Here is a 15,728-nt window from a genome sequence, read left to right on the forward strand (position 1 = left end):
TATTAAGAACTAAGGGTATGCAGATTTTGAACAGGTGTCAGTCAAAAAATAATCTTTGTTGCCATGTTTATGTTCCTCCAAGAACTGCCACCTTAACGTGGTGGAGGGGTTTGAGTACCCGAGTGACCCTAGGAGCTATGTTGTCTGGGGCTATATGCCCCTGGTAGGGTCTCCCAAGGCAAACAGGTCTTAGGCGACGGGTCAGACTAAGAGCGGTTCAAAACCCCCTTAATGAAGAAAAACATTTTGAGTACCGTGACGTCGCCCGGTATGGCGCAGCCGGGGCCCCACCCTGGAGCCAGGCCCGGGGTTGGGGCTCGTATGCGAGCGCCTGGTGGCCGGGCCTTCCCCCATGGGGCCCGGCCGGGCTCAGCCCGAACGGGCGACGTGGGGCCGCCCTCCCGTGGGCTCACCACCCACAGGAGGGACCATAAGGGGCCGGTGCGAAGAGGATCGGGCGGCAGTCGAAGGCAGGGGCCTAGACAACCCGATCTCTGGACACGGAAACTGGCTCTAGGGACGTGGAATGTCACCTCGCTGGCGGGGAAGGAGCCTGAGTTGGTGCGTGAGGTTGAGAGGTTCCGATTAGAGGTAATCGGGATCACCTCTACACACGGCTTGGGCTCTGGAACCACACTCCTTGAGAGAGGATGGACTCTTCACCACTCTGGAGTTGCCCATGGTGAGAGGCGGCGGGCTGGTGTGGGTTTGCTCATAGCTCCCCAGCTCTGCCGCCATGTGTTGGAGTTTACCCCGGTGAACGAGAGGGTCGTTTCCCTGCGCCTACGGGTCGGGGATAGGTCTCTCACTGTTGTTTGTGCCTACGGGCCGAACGGCAGTGCAGAGTACCCGACCTTCTTGGAGTCTCTGGGAGGGGTGCTGGAAAGTGCTCCGACTGGGGACTCTATTGTTCTACTGGGGGACTTCAACGCCCACGTGGGCAACGACAGTGACACCTGGAGGGGCGTGATTGGGAGGAACGGCCCCCCGGATCTGAACCCGAGTGGTGTTCAATTATTGGACTTCTGTGCTAGTCACAGTTTGTCCATAACGAACACCATGTTCAAGCATAAGGGTGTCCATCAGTGCACGTGGCACCAGGACACCCTAGGCCGCAGGTCGATGATCGACTTTGTTGTCGTCTCATCTGACCTGCGGCCGTATGTCTTGGACACTCGGGTGAAGAGAGGGGCGGAGCTGTCAACTGATCACCACCTGGTGGTGAGTTGGATCCGATGGCGGGGGAGGAAGCTGGACAGACTCGGCAGGCCCAAGCGTACTGTAAGGGTCTGCTGGGAACGTCTGGCCGAGTCTCCTGTCAGAGAGATCTTTAACTCCCACCTCCGGCAGAGTTTCGACTGGATCCCGAGGGAGGTTGGAGATATTGAGTCCGAGTGGACCATGTTCTCCACCGCCATTGTCGAAGCGGCCGCTCGGAGCTGTGGCCGTAAGGTCTCCGGTGCCTGTCGAGGCGGCAATCCCCGAACCCGGTGGTGGACACCGGAAGTAAGGGATGCCGTCAAGCTGAAGAAGGAGTCCTATCAGGCCTGGTTGGCTTGTGGGACTCCTGAGGCAGCTGACGGGTACCGACAGGCCAAGCGGGCTGCAGCCCGGGTGGTTGTGGAGGCAAAAACTCGGGCCTGGGAGGAGTTCAGTGAGGCCATGGAGAAGGACTATCGGCTGCCCTCGAAGAGATTCTGGCAAACCATCCGGCGCCTCAGGAGAGGGAAACAGTGCCCTACCAACGCTGTTTACAGTAGAGGTGGGCAGCTGTTGACCTCAACTGAGGATGTCGTCGGGCGGTGGAAGGAGTACTTCGAGGATCTCCTCAATCCCGCTGACACGTCTTCCATTGAGGAAGCAGAGGATGAGGGCTCAGAGGTGGACTCGTCCATCACCCGGGCTGAAGTCACTGAGGTGGTCAAGAAACTCCTCGGTGGCAAGGCACCGGGGGTGGATGAGATCCGCCCTGAGTACCTCAAGTCTCTGGATGTTGTGGGGCTGTCTTGGTTGACACGCCTGTGCAACATCGCGTGGCGGTCGGGGACAGTGCCTCTGGGATGGCAGACCGGGGTGGTGGTCCCTCTTTATAAGAAGGGGGACCGGAGGGTGTGTTCCAACTATAGGGGGATCACACTTCTCAGCCTCCCCGGGAAAGTCTATGCCAGGGTTCTGGAGAGGAGAATACGGCCGATAGTAGAACCTCGGATTCAGGAGGAACAGTGTGGTTTTCGTCCGGGCCGTGGAACACTGGACCAGCTCTATACCCTCTACGGGGTGTTGGAGGGTTCATGGGAGTTTGCCCAACCAATCCACATGTGTTTTGTGGATTTGGAGAAAGCATTCGACTGTGTCCCTCGCGGCATCTTGTGGAGGGTGCTTGGGGAATATGGGGTCCTGGGTCCTTTGCTAAGGGCTGTCAGGTCCCTGTACAACCGAAGCAGGAGCTTGGTCCGCATTGCCGGCAGTAAGTCAGACTTGTTCCCAGTGCATGTTGGACTCCGGCAGGGCTGCCCTTTGTCACCGGTTCTGTTCGTAATTTTTATGGACAGAATTTCTAGGCGCAGCCAGGGGCCGGAGGGTGTCAGGTTTGGGGACCACACAATTTCGTCTCTGCTCTTTGCAGATGATGTTGTCGTGTTGGCCCCTTCTAACCAGGACCTTCAGCATGCACTGGGACGGTTTGCAGCCGAGTGTGAAGCGGTGGGGATGAAAATCAGTACCTCCAAATCTGAGGCCATGGTCCTCAGTCGGAAAAGGGTGGCTTGCCCACTTCAGGTTGGTGGAGAGTGCCTGCCTCAAGTGGAGGAGTTTAAGTATCTAGGGGTCTTGTTCACGAGTGAGGGAAGGATGGAACGGGAGATTGACAGACGGATCGGTGCAGCTTCTGCAGTAATGCAGTCGATGTATCGGTCTGTCGTGGTGAAGAAAGAGCTGAGCCGCAAGGCGAAGCTCTCGATTTACCAGTCAATCTACGTTCCTACTCTCACCTATGGTCATGAGCTTTGGGTCATGACCGAAAGGACAAGATCCCGGATACAGGCGGCCGAAATGAGCTTTCTCCGCAGGGTGGCCGGGCGATCCCTTAGAGATAGGGTGAGAAGCTCGGTCACCCGGGAGGAGCTCAGAGTAGAGCCGCTGCTCCTCCACATCGAGAGGGGTCAGCTGAGGTGGCTTGGGCATCTTTTTCGGATGCCTCCGGAACGCCTTCCTGGGAAGGTGTTCCGGTCCCGTCCCACCGGGAAGAGACCCCGGGGAAGACCTAGGACACGCTGGAGGGACTATGTCTCCCGGCTGGCCTGGGAACGCCTCGGTGTCCCCCCGGAAGAGCTAGAGGAAGTGTCTGGGGAGAGGGAAGTCTGGGCATCCCTGCTTAGACTGCTGCCCCCGCGACCCGGCCCCGGATAAAGCGGGAGAAGATGGATGGATGGATGGATGCCATGTTTATTTGTATGATTGCATCATTCTGTTATGACCTACAGATGAATGTGAATCCCATAAGAAATAAAAGACATGTGTTTTGCATGCTCACTCATGTTTTCTTTCTAAATGGTACATTTATTACCAGTTCTCCAAGGGTATTCAAACAGTTGAGTTCAACTGAATAAATTATACTGTGCCTAAACCTACTCTGACAACTGTTTGACTGTCTATCATAGTCCGTACCTCTCTTACCTAAGAACAAGGTAGAGTGACAGGGTGTGCTAAGTCATGAAGTTATACACCCCTACCCTCTCACTGCAGTGATAAACACAACTTTGTTGAAAAAACTGAATATAAAAAAAATCTAATACTTGTTGTGGCAGCAAATATAATTTATTCAGAAAGGATAACCAATTGTGGGACATGACATTTACATGTGTATGCACCCTGGCCAAACAACATGTTTTGGTGATTTTCTAAGTTAAAATTAGTTAACAGATTTACCAGGTTATAGTGCATCTTTGTGATCTACCCACAGATTTTCAATAATATTCTAGTCTGGGGACTGTGGGGTCCATTCCAAAACCCTAATCTTTAATTTCTTTAGTAGTTCATGGTTGATTTTGAGGTATGTTTAGGATTTTTTTTTCAGGTATGTTCATTCATTGTCTTGTTTTATTACCCAACCTCTTCCGTCAGCTGCCTGTGCAGTGGGATTTGTTGATACTTAGCAGAATCCAATCTTCCCCAGGCCCTGCGCCAGGACGAGGTAACTGAGGGGGCTGTAAAAAATGGAGGGGGCTAATCTTTTTTTTTTGCTATTTTTCTATAGTGTATTTAACAATTGGACGCATACGATCTAGAGTGGTCCCTAAAGCGTATTTTATTTATGGTCAGACTGCGCTTTTATTTACTCACATTTAGCTCACTGTGTACAACTTTATTTCCTCATTGTAATTGTTTGAAGATCTAAGAACTATGATATTAACGAGGTAGCAAGAGTTCAAATCGGGAAGTCTGGTCTGACACAAAAACGAATTATATTAGCGACTAGAACATCTTACCATATCATGGGAAAGTTGACAAACGGTCAAAATCGTTGTGTAAAAACTTTCTAGAACAGTGGTTCCCAACTCCGATCCTCGAGTACCCCCAACAGTACACATTTTTGTTGTAGCCCTGGACAAGCACACCCAATTCAACTCAATGAGAGCCTGATAATTAGTTGACAAGTTGAATCAGCTGTGCTTGGCTGGGGCTACAATGAAAATGTGTACTGTTGGGGGTACTTGAGGACCGTAGTTGGGAACCACTGTTCTAGAAGTTACTTTACACGTTTGTGGGCGCTGCTATGTTTGTTCATCAACCAAAGATAAGGTGATGACTAACTCCGGATGATTATTTACATTTGCTCGTCTTCCAGACACATTTTCCATAATGTGAATACTATTTGTCCCTCCCAAATAAATCACTGTAAACATAACTATGTAATTTCAATAATATTGATAACACACAATGAAAGCACTTGATTATAGCACGCTGATTAAAGACACGTACTAACGCGTTTTTAAGTTTGAAAAGATTGCGACTGCCTCCCATTGCCTAACAATGTTTCGGTCCTTTCCTCAGCAGTGGCACATCATGCAGGTACTAACTATAGTCCGTGTGTGGGAATCTGAGGGAGTGTGTGGTGGTTGACTTTCAGTAATTACATCAAACAAAGGATTTCTTTACTACTACCGCTCAATACAGTAGGACACATAATCGTCACCAATCTTCATTTTCGCTGCATTGAATTACAGGTAACACATTGTTTGCTAGCGGTTAGCTAACTACAGTAGCATTTACCAGTGTTTGCAGCTGTTTGAATTCGAGTCAACGAGAAGCTTGCAATGTATGTAGCCTTACCTGGCAAGGTGACAGTGTCAACCGTCCGAAAGGCACTCAATGCACATAGCTGACATGGGGTTAATCCAGTCCGTTTTTTATGTTGGTCGGGTTCACACACACAATAGCTGAATTTGCAGATCTACAGTAGAGAGCAAACCGATGGGGCAAACTAAAAGAGTATTACTGTAATACTTTTGGCGTCCCCCTCAGGAATTGTTCTTGAGAAAAAAGCTCAACTTCAAAAATCTATTTTTTTCACTGATCGTATTTGTCCATTACTAAATATGCAAGAATCAACAATTAATAATTGTCAAACAAATTATTTACACACCATCTAGATAGATAGCGTATGTTTTATTGATACAATAGGTGAAGCCTGTAAGTATATTTGGCGCCGCAATCTTTAGAAAAATGACAGCATTTTTTACGGTTGATCAATAATTATTCAATGTACCTTTTCTAACAGTAGCCTATTAATACCGGTAGTAGTTTCCTAATATAAATTAAATAATAAAAAAAAAATGCATAGCAGCATTGTGTTTTGGAGAAGCGGTGGAAGAAATGTATTGTGATGGCACATTCTGGAACTGGAGTACTGAAATCATGCAAAAAAAAAAAACTCACGCTCATGGGGGAGTTCAGTGTAATTAGAAACGTACGCGTGGAAAGATTAAAACTTTAACTGGGTGGGCAGAAAATCCCCCTCTTGCCAGGCCTGATCTTCCCCCTACCTGCACAATACCTCCTGTGCCAGCCGCTGCCACGCAACCCTAAAGCATTACAGATCCACCCCCGTACTTAACAGTTGGCACGGTGTTCTTTTCTCTAAACCCCCCACCCCCCAACTTACCTTTAGTGATTGTGATTTATTAAAGAAGCAATGCACAACAAACATATACGATTTCTTGGCGTTAGGTTCTGTTTCTTTTCGTTAACTCACAGCCCTCGCGTGATCGTTTATATAATACTACTAATTATATTAACACTGTAATTTTATAATAGCAATACCGATGGCATTGAGCACGGATGGAAGCAGAAACCAACGGGTGGTGGGTGGATTTAGCAAACACATGCTAAGATGTCCTGCGGAACAACAAACCAATTGACCTTAAAATTAGATTGGGAAATCTTGCTACTGTGGTAGGAGCGATGGCGACGTCAGCTGATGCGTTGCTAAGACAATGCCCACTCTGGTTCCCTGGCTGAACTTGCTTGCACTCATTGAAGTGCAATGGAAAACGTTGCCTTGCCACACATTCCCCAGCGGCTGTGGGTTGATGAAACTGCTCCCGTGAAGACACCCGCAGCATTCAACACACATCAGACACGTCCCCCCAACAGCAACACCTTTTACCAGGACTATTGTCAGAAGCCATTTCTGTCTTTGAATATCTTTCTCTGTGGGCTAAACCAATGTGCACTACACCCACAACTTTAATGCTGAAGAAAATACAACAAAGCAAACGCTTCACCCACCTTTTAATTATAAAAAGACATCTGCATTTCTTTTTGTCTTGCCAATTGTCTATCCATATCAAATAATTCCATGTTTTGTTTTCATAAATGATCATCTATCCAAATACATAATTCCATGTTTTGTCTTTGTAAACTCACTAAGCTGGACCAAATCTTAACCAGTGATAGACACCTACTCTGCGTGTACAGGAACTGTCAGTCGGTAACAAACAGTGCCTACTAGGCATCCAGTGATGGGCTCTGCCCACTGTGAGTGGTTAGTCAGTAAAACTAGAACGTTCCCCTCTGGTAGCCGTTCAAACAACAGTGCCAGTTTGATTCTACATACAGTATTTGGGTCATACTATTGAGGGCATTGTAGTGTAGTGCTCAGAGTACCATAGACTAAATCGGACAATGCTACTCTGAGCGTACGGAGGGGGGGGGGTCCTGGATGAAATAGAATACACCAAACTGACAGGTTGTATAATAATGAGATGTTACATAACCACGGGGTGAATATACCTGCTTTGACAGCGGAGGTCTTAGTATCCAGTATCCACTGCAAGTGCTGATACTGATCAGCACACGCACAAATGGGAAAAACCAGACCGATGCATTGTGGAATGCATGTGAACACCACGAGATCCCCTCTATCACACGTATGTACCCAAATATACCTACACATGCCCAAATACACACATACACACGTGTGTAAAGTGGATCGGATCAGAACCCGCTCTTGGCGGGAGTCTGGGACAAGAGGGGAGAGTGACAAAGTGATGGAGGGAGAGGCGAAAATAGGGAAATAGAGTGTTAGAGAGATAAAGTGGGAGAGAGCAAGAGAAGGAGAGAATGGAGGGGGAGAAGAGGGATGGGATGAACAGGTGGAGAGATAGGGGGAGAGGAAAGATGGGGAGAGAGAGTTCCAGGGGGAGAGAGATGGAGTTATATAGGGAGAGGGAGGAGGGGAGACGTGTAGTGATATAGGGAGAGGGAGGTGTGGGAGAGAGAGGAGGGGGAAAGAGCTGGATTGACAGAGGGAGGAGGGGATGGAGATAGTGACGGAGAAAAAAGGAGGGAGAGAGAGATGGCGTGATAGAAGGAGAGACAGAAGGATGGGGAGAGAGAGTCGTAGGGGGAGAAAGGAGGAATACACCAGGCACTGGTGATGGATTGGTAAGAGGGGAGAGATGTTGAGAAAGAAAAAAGAGAAAGGGAGACAGACGGAGAGAAAGAAAAGAAAGAGTCTGGACTTTCATGATGGTGGGGGAATGAGATTAGCCAGGCTCTCTGTAGCGTCAGGAACACAGGCACAGCAACAGCCTCAAACCAGCCTCCGTTTGAAAGGACCAGACTCTGCCGCGCTGGCAGGCCGAGCCCTGCGGAACGTCAAACCTGATACCTCTGCCAAACACCCCTGACGGTTAGCCCGGAACATCTCACAGACACTCAGTCTCTAAAGCCCCTCTGCCACGCATAGCAAACCTCTCTCTGCTCGGGTACGCACAATCCCGTTTCCTTTCAGCCGACACACACACACCTATCAAACTGTCACCGTCACGGCACTGGCCCCCGCGACGAGACCATGCTTATTAAATCGACGCTGTCACGCGTCTGCGGCTCACGATTATGCCCCCCTTTGATCCGGGAGGGAACTGAAGCACTCTGCGGAATCACAGGGAGTCAGGGGCGTTGTAATGGGAAGGTGAGGATGGCGGGAGGACGGGTCGGTGGCGGAGAAGGGGGTGCGTCGGGCGGACATTAGTGGGGCTGGAATATCCCCGAAGCTTCACAGAGGAGCGTGTAACGGGGAGGAGGTGGGTGGGTGGGGGGAGGCGATATCGCGACGTGAGCAGGTGGTGGGAGATAAGCGGAAAGGCTCCACAGGGGAAGCGCCTTCAGTGTGTCAGGCTCCGTCTGTAGGGTTTTTCCGAGAACGCGGGCAACAGGAAGAGAGGAAGATAATGCTGGCTGGCACTCCCCAGACACTGAATAGTTGGACGGAGTGTGTCTAGGGCAGGGAAGTGGAGGGGTTGGGGGTTGGGGGTTGGGGGGTGGTGGTCGAGGGGCAAAGGACGTGAGTTTTGTGAGTACATTTCTTTGAAGGGTCTCACTTCTAAGCAATTCTGAGCGGTTCAATTTCAATCACGTTCACTCACACCTGCGGCTGGAACGTGCCGAACTTCTCCATGGCAACCGGTGACACTAGTCCTTTAAAATCTGGGGGTTTATCATTTCAGGCAGGCTATTGGAAGAAGACACTTTCTTTTTGATCTTGAATGGCAGCATGTCTTAAAAGCGTCTCCACAATGTACGGTTTCCTTGACTAAGTACAGTCTTTCGACAGAGGCACTGAGGCGTATTCAGGTCTCGTCTCACACCGGGCCCGCTCTTCCTATTCGAAGCAATTAGTTTGCTCCTGACATTCAGCTGCCTTAAAACCAGTGACTGAGCCCCTGAATTGAACAATTCCCAAAGGACCGTTACAGAGCAGTATTTAAAAGGCTAAAGCTGTGATCATATGGACATTATCCGTTGAGGTGACAGCCTGTGTGATGCGTTCGTTTTATTCCTTGTATTGTTTTTCTTGACTCGGCTTGAAAACCTGACCCAGTGAATCTTTTTTGACCTTTGAGGAATGTCACTCACAACCACTGTCTGGTTTACAGTTTTTTGAGCCTCTCGGCCATCGATTTGAAGCTGTTCCACCAGTGATAATACCTCAACCGCTATTGAGAAAATTGTTGTTGGATGCACAGCTTCAGTCCTGTCTGTGTCCTCTCTGTGTCCTCTCTGGGTCCTTACTGGGTCCTCTCTGGATCCTCTCTGGGCCCTCTCTGGATCCTCACTGGGTCACTATCCTACTTATCTTGACTTCGACCGGCCGTGTCCGCCCACACAGTGACCTGGGGCACTTGTCAATTTTAAGTCATTTTTGTTCGGTGTGAAACAAGTTGGCAATGTCAGAGCTGCTGGGCTGTCTTGCCCATCCACAGCTGCTGGCCACAGTCAACATGTACAAAGCAGGGAGAGCTGGGAAGGCAGGGGAGGGTGGGGTACTCCATCCGTCCAACCACATGCTGTATCACAGGTCTCCACCAATGTAGAAGCTTGGTATCAAACCCGTCATTTGCATAATCCACAGAAGCGTACACACCCACACGACCACTCAATCCCACCGGATGTACAGATGTTGCCGGTAGACCCGTGGCACGACTCAAAGCAGTTGGCACGTGCGAGACAGGCGATACACACACCATAAAAAACCAAAAGAATACCACAAACATATTTGTGCATTTATGACTACCCCAAACACAGAGACATGTCACGCTAACACACACACACACACACACACACACACACACTTCCTGCCTCATTGACATGCTATCCCCTGACAGTCCCTGGGGCTTTATATGAACTCAGGGCCCTGGCATTGGTCTGGATGATCTATGGCACGTGGACAAGACGCCACACACAACTGAAGTCACGTTTCTAATGGCTTCAAACGCATGTCAACAAACGCTGCAGGCCAAGAGAAGACGTGCTGTAGAAAGGACCACCACCCACAGTTTGGGAATCAATGACAGGCGCTTGTACCACTGACCAGATAAGAAATCCATGCGTTTGATGTCCATGAGGCGGAAACTCCATCTAACTTAGCAAACGCCCAAGATGTAGCTACTGGCATGTTTCTGATACTTTATTGTTAAAATAAATAAATGACTGCAGTAATGTAATTGGCCAAGGACAGATGATGGAGGTGGTAGCAGCTTTGATTTTTATATAACATTGCCTGCTGCACTTCTTTTCCAGTGGGTTGTCTTGTGTGTCAGGCCCAAAACTTTTGTCAGACACCGGAGTAAAACCTGGTGATGGGCTTCAGTCAGCTCAGCCAGTCCCCAGACACAATCCATGATGTGGTGTGCTGGGCTGGACACTTCCCAAAAGGCAAATGGACACTGAAATGCAGATGTTCACTGGGTTACCTGAGAACCTTCATGTGTTTGAGAACGTGATCTACTGCCCATGCCTGACGTCCATTGCCCACCGACAAGGTTGGAAATGTGAGTGTATTAGCACCCAAAGCATTCAGGATGAATACGATTGTCGAGATTTCAGATTTAGTTAAAACTGATGATGCATTAAGGGGGAAAGTAGGAAAATCATGATTTGAAACCTAATTATTCCAAGAAGGGCTCATTTGTGTCTTGGAAATGTCTTTGGAGAGATAGGAAGAAAACAGTTTTTTCGGGGGAAAACCCTGCATGTCTCTAAGATACAAAATACCAAGGGAAAAGACAAGAGTAATGGAAGCCTGCATTTTTACAGCAAGACAATAAAATTATAATAGACCATTTAACAGAGGGGTTTAATTATTAAGGACTGAAGTGGCAGCAGCAGGTCTGAGCTGATAGCTGCATGATGTGGGCTTGTAGACTAGCCTGACAGCTCAAACTAAAATCTTCCAGTGAATGTTGTTTCACCATGTTGTTTAGCCAGTATTTCAGTCAGAAGGGTCATTCATTGCAGATTTAGGTTAGGCAGGCAGTGTGTAAACAGGAAAAGTTAGCACTACGGATGCACAGATAACAAAATGATTGGCCGATACCAATTGCCAATTTTCTTTGAACACATGTCGATACTGCTGTTTTGTCATTTTCGGGCCTGTGTGCCGGTAGCTTCTGATTGCGCTTCTGATTGCAACAAATGCAAATTCAGTCATGAAAAAGTTATCTTTCTGTATAATATGATAACAAAAAGAAGCATAATGAATTGAAACATTATAATGATAATGAAGTACATACATTACACTTAATGTAATTGGACAATGTTATAATGCCTGGAAATACATTTAGTATTGGACTATATCAACAAAACTGCAAAAGAGAATGCATAACAACAACAAAACAATAGGACACATGACTCAAGCAAAAAAAGAACAACAACAAAAGCATAATTGTTCAGAAATCATTGGCCATTTCAAAGCAATTTGCCAATACCGGTAACTGGTCAGTATATTGGTGCATCCCTAATTAGATCCCAAATCTCTTTACTTGCCTTCCTCCCCCAACCACACCCTTGCATACTGGAACCAAAATACTTCAAGACAGAAACCGTGGAACATGAATTCATACCATGGTATGAGTACAAGTACCCAAGTAGGAAAATCGTATAATATGAGAGTACCACAGTAGTACTACGGTAGAAAACACAGTACAATTGTAGTGCCATGGTACATTTTGGTACAAGCATGCTGTACTCTTTAAGTGCACGATAGCAACATCCCCACTTAGAAGCTCACCCTTGATTCAGAATATACAATGGTGTAAGTGCCATAGCAGCACCGTGGAACATTTCTGTCACTGCATAATGTGTCGTTAAAACTTGCCAAACAGTCTAGACCTCTAAATCAGAGGTGTCAAACCGGTTCCACGGAGGGCCGAGTGTCTGCAGGTTTTCACTTTCATGTTGTAGTTGATTGATTAATTAGATCACTAATTGGTTGGTTTCTACCCTCACCTGGTTGTTTAGGTCTGAACTGGGAACCAATTTAAAGGAAAAACCAAAAACCTGCAGACACTCGGCCCTCCGTGGATCCGGTTTGACACCCCTGCTCTAGATCATCTGTTCGGATATATTCTGGTCTGGACTGACCAAATGTTGTACTTGTTTTGGGGGCGGAGATCATTGGATAATACTTGGCATGGTTTGCTGGTGTTTGTTTTGATATTTATATTTTGGTCATTCAGCAGATGCTGTCATCCAGGACAATCAACCATCAGTTCTAGATAACCAATGTATCACGTTCATAGCAAGAAATCTATATTTAGGTAAGTGTTGTTGAATAATGTTCGGCTGAAGTGGCCTATTGATTTTGCTGTAGTTTGGAATACAATCAATACCATCAATATCATCGCAGCCAGGTTTTAAGCTTTTGAAATAGCAAACATCAAGCGCATGACAGTTTGAGAACGGTCCAGTTGTAGACTTCAACTCTCAGGCTCCTCCCTACTGCCACCTACTGGGACCTCATCTCTCAGGTGCTTTTGTCTTGCTACAGAGCCTAGCTGTTATTGGTCAGACCCAAAGCGATCCTAATGTATTACTGGAGAAGATGGTTATGCTTACTAATATAAAAATGTAGTTAACCCTTAACGTTTTCCAGACCTCTCTTAACCTGACACATTATTTAGCCAAACAACCAAAATGATTATCCGAACCTGCCTCGTTAATTATCCTAAACTAACTAATACTAACCTACTTGTGAGGTAATGGCCACCTTCCAACACACTCCAAATATACAGTTACCCATACTTGATGGGACTGAGAGCTGAGGTGTTTGAGAGATGAGATCTCAGTAGGTGGCAGAATAGATGGTTGACAGATGCCTGAGAGATGCATTCTGCAGCTCGTTTTTGTACAGATGGGAGAAAGTCTATGTTGCAATCTTCAGTTAACCCTGCTTTCCAATATTACCGTAGACTGTCATTATAATTAGATTTGGCCCACTTGACTGGGAATGCATCTGCAGTTCAAATTTGGCAAAATAATTGATTACCCCAAAACATACTTTGAACATCAACATGCTAAACATATTTTCAACTGAAAATAACCTTATTTGAATGTCCAAAAAATATATATTTTCAACATCGGGAAAATAAGAATTCTCTGAACTATGTGAAAATACATCTTACGTCCATAGAAATCTATTCCACACCTGAAAAAAAGAAGCTTTTAAACTTTCATTTAGAACCCAGAATTAACCTTAAACATACTACCTCCAGTACACAGCAAAAATCTAATCCAGTTCCATTCATCCAAATGCACTGACAACATGAAACTTAAATATAGATTTTCCCAACAGCAACAACTCCAACCTCAATTGTTACACCAAGCTGCTAGAATCAGAATGCATGACTGTCGCTCACAACGAATCCTCCCCTGAGAAAATTTGATATAGGTGTGGCACTGGGGACTCACACGAAACGATTTTCAGAACGAACCTCACCACAAAACAACTTCAACTGTCAAGTTATCACCGTGACCGCAATTCCCGGGTTGCCACGCAGAAGGGACATCATAACTGTAGCATATACGAATACCCGCTCGAAAACAAAGATTCGTGGATAAAGAATAATCTAAAACAATAGGATGTGCTACCTGCACTCAGACCAACGATAGTCATGCCTAGGCTATTATATTTGCATCCCTATTTGGAGATGGAGTCAAATGCACCGTTATTCCTGAGTTCCTATCAGAAACTCACACCGATGAGTTGCTGGCTTTATTCACCCGCGATCACATGCAAAGAATGTCGAGTCAAGAGCGACGGCAACATTGTAGAAGTGTGATACAATTCTGGTAACAATTATATAACTCGGCACTCACGACCGAAACAAAATGTCCCACATCTGGCAAGAATGAAACGCTCATCTGCCTGTATCATAGGAATGCCAGGAAGGTGGGCTGGTACTTTCACCGACACGTTAAAAAAAATGTCAGACAAAAAACGTCAGCGTATCTATTTTTTGCAGGATACAGTAGATGTAAAAATAATGTACGCCGCTATTGATAATGCCATAAACCCAATCCGATCAATACTATAACCTATCCATCAGGCTGACCACCGCAGACCCTGTTGCTGGAATAAAATCATCTTTTCGATCAACACGGAAAAAAACATGACATCCTTTGAAATAAACTCTACTATGGAAGAGCATGCGACTGAAGGGACGCCGCAGAGCCCCAACGAGTTGACAGGTTGATTACCTTGCGCAACTAAATCGCAGGTTTCAGGACCTCCTTGCGCGCAGCACTCCGGTAAACTTTTCTCAAATCCCGTGTTCGCGTACTCGATCTCTCCGTTCCAAACAAGTCTGGAATGTGTTGAGCAACCGTTCAGTGGCAGAGTCGATTTCGCCGAGTCTCCACCCACCGCACCCGGAACGATACAATAGGCGGGTCGTTGAAACGGTCATTGGCCAAAAAAGGCTTCTCGTTTAAAATATCACTAACACTTTAGTGTCACGCATTTTCTTGCGTGAGGAATAGCCAACGTGTTTGCTTTATGTTTCGCCCTACGCATTATTGAAATCATTGTGACACAGGACAGACATCAAGGAACAATTTAAAACGATGCAAACAACATTTTCCAAATGCAGCAATTGAATTGTTTTGATTTCATTTACTCGCTGAGACTGCTAGTCTCCTATTTGCTTGCATATCACCCATAAACATCTTCAGAACCTGCCACCGTAATTACAGCCAAAGGAAATATGTTGGCAATATCATTTAATAACTCTTCCTCTCTTATGTAAATGTAATCTTATTAAACTTCCAGTGTCCTCATTAGATATTATGACCAAAATAATCCCTCTTAAATCCTCTGCACTGCCAGCCTTTCCTCTCGAAGATCGGGATGGGTGATTGTCACTAAGGCAACTGAATCATTGTGAAAGTAATTTATGATCTTGTGCCTTGTAGAGAATGTTGTGTCCTCCGGATTCACTTTATTCATGGGGACGAACATTTCCTTGGACTGTAGTGTCCAATGAATAATGCATTTCTCCTATACTAATTTATGTGTAAGATTTGTGGTAATTATATTTGAATTTAGGGTCAGAATTGGGCTGATAGTTTGGTTTGGGCATTAGGGTTTAGGTTCAGGGTTAGGATAATGGTTATGATTAATAAACTAGTTTAAATTCCACAAAATAAGTATGTAGCCTACGCTTTTTATCACACATTCATAGTATCATTTTGTGTTACAAAAAAGTTTGGATCAGTCCATGGCCTCATGTTTTGAACACTCATTGAAATTGATGTGTTTCTGTCATCTTCAGAGCCCAGTCAGAGTGTCAATGTCAAAGCCAATATCATATTTCTAAACTTGGGTTTACTAGGTTATGGCTCTGGAAACCCATTCGTTTCAGGACCAATCAGATGGCTTACTCATT

At 46.4% G+C, this 15,728-nt stretch overlaps 1 protein-coding gene across 3 annotated transcripts in view; it reads right to left on the reverse strand.

Annotated features, from left to right (window-relative positions):
* jupb (junction plakoglobin b) overlaps positions 1-14,670 on the reverse strand; it is an 89,732-nt gene extending 75,062 nt beyond the window's left edge. For 2 of the 3 annotated variants that reach the window (XM_010874677.5, XM_020051075.3), the window contains exon 1: positions 14,542-14,670. The gene's annotated coding sequence lies outside the window, so the exon portion shown is untranslated. Of the gene's footprint in view, positions 1-4,487; positions 4,539-14,541 lie in introns of those variants that run through there. The other variant, XM_010874678.5, reaches the window with a different exon arrangement.
* Between the last annotated feature and the right edge of the window lie 1,058 nt (positions 14,671-15,728).

Source organism: Esox lucius, chromosome 11 (genome assembly GCF_011004845.1).
Source record: "Esox lucius isolate fEsoLuc1 chromosome 11, fEsoLuc1.pri, whole genome shotgun sequence".
NCBI classification, from domain to species: domain Eukaryota; kingdom Metazoa; phylum Chordata; class Actinopteri; order Esociformes; family Esocidae; genus Esox; species Esox lucius.